The sequence below is a fragment of the Arachis duranensis genome, chromosome 3, assembly GCF_000817695.3.
Source record: "Arachis duranensis cultivar V14167 chromosome 3, aradu.V14167.gnm2.J7QH, whole genome shotgun sequence".
In the NCBI taxonomy this organism is placed as follows: domain Eukaryota; kingdom Viridiplantae; phylum Streptophyta; class Magnoliopsida; order Fabales; family Fabaceae; genus Arachis; species Arachis duranensis.
Genome location: NC_029774.3, coordinates 33,294,496 through 33,296,335, shown reverse-complemented (window position 1 = coordinate 33,296,335; position 1,840 = coordinate 33,294,496).

Below are 1,840 nucleotides of genomic sequence, written 5' to 3'. Positions count from 1 at the left end.
TTAAATGACCCTATCCCGAGGAGGACACCTGAAGGCGAGCCAAAATAGCCTCATCTCCAGCAAGCTCTCCGATTTTTTTTTCGTTTTTTTTTCCGATGTTTTTTTTTCTTTTTTTTTACGTCATGCTGACCCTCGTTCTTTAAATGACCCTATCCCTAGGAGGACACCTGAAGGCGAGCCGTAATGGCCTCATCTCCGGCAAGCTCCTCCGATTTTTTTTTCGTTTATTCCACGTTTTTTTTTTCGTCGTGCTGACCCTCGTTCTTTAAATGACACTATCCCGAGGAGGACACCTGAAGGTGAGCCGTAATGGCGTCATCTCCGGAAGGCTCCTCCGATTTTTTCTCATTTTTTTTCCTGATGTTTTTTTCCTTTTTTCTTTTTTTTTTCTTTTTTTTTTACGTCGTTCTGACCCTCGTTCTTTAAATGACCCTATCTCGAGGAGGACACCTGAAGGCGAGCCGTAATGGCCTCATCTCCGGCAGGCTCCTCCCATTTTTTCGATTTTTTCCCGATTTTTTTTTACGTCGTGCTGACCCTCGTTCTTTAAATGACCCTATCCCGAGGAGGACACCTGAAGGCGAGCCTTAATGGCCTCATCTCCGGCAGGATCCTCCAATTTTTTTTATTTGTTTCCACATTTTTTTTTACGTCATGCTGACTCTCGTTCTTTAAATGATCCTATCCCAAAGAGGACACCTGAAGGCGAGCCTTAATGGCCTCATCTCCGGCAGGATCCTCCAATTTTTTTTTATTTGTTTCCACATTTTTTTTTACGTCATGCTGACTCTCGTTCTTTAAATGATCCTATCCCAAAGAGGACACCTAAAGGCCTCGTTCTTTAAATGACCCTATCCCGAGGAGGACACCTGAAGGCGAGCCTTAATGGTCTCATCTCCAGCAGGATCCTCCAATTGTTTTTTTATTTGTTTCCACATTTTTTTTACGTCATGCTGACTCTCGTTCTTTAAATGATCCTATCCTAAAGAGGACACCTGAAGGCGAGCCGTAATGGCCTCATCTCCGGAAGGCTCCTCCGATTTTTTTTTCGTTTTTTTTTTCGTTTTTTTTTTCGTCGTGCTGACCCTCGTTCTTTAAATGACGCTATCCCGAGGAGGACACCTGAAAGCGAGCCGTAATGGCCTCATCTTCGGCAGGCTCCTCCGATTTTGTTTTTTTTCGTTTTTTTCCCCGATTTTTTTTACGTCGTGCTGACCCTCGTTCTTCTTTAAATGACCCTATCCCTAGGAGGACACCTGAAGGCGAGCCGTAATGGCCTCATCTCCGGCAAGCTCCTCCGATTTTCTTTTCGTTTATTCCACGTTTTTTTTTTCGTCGTGCTGACCCTCGTTCTTTAAATGACACTATCCCGAGGAGGACACCTGATGGTGAGCCGTAATGGCCTCATCTCCGGAAGGCTCCTCCGATTTTTTTTCATTTTTTTTCCTGATGTTTTTTTCCTTTTTTCTTTTTTCTTTTTTTCTTTTTTTTTTACGTCGTTCTGACCCTCGTTCTTTAAATGACCCTATCCCGAGGAGGACACCTGAAGGCGAGCCGTAATGGCCTCATCTCCGGCAGGCTCCTCCCATTTTTTTCGATTTTTTCCCGATTTTTTTTTACGTCGTGCTGACCCTCGTTCTTTAAATGACCCTATCCCGAGGAGGACACCTGAAGGCGAGCCTTAATGGTCTCATCTCCAGCAGGATCCTCCAATTGTTTTTTTATTTGTTTCCACATTTTTTTTACGTCATGCTGACTCTCGTTCTTTAAATGATCCTATCCTAAAGAGGACACCTGAAGGCGAGCCGTAATGGCCTCATCTCCGGCAAGCTCCTCTGAT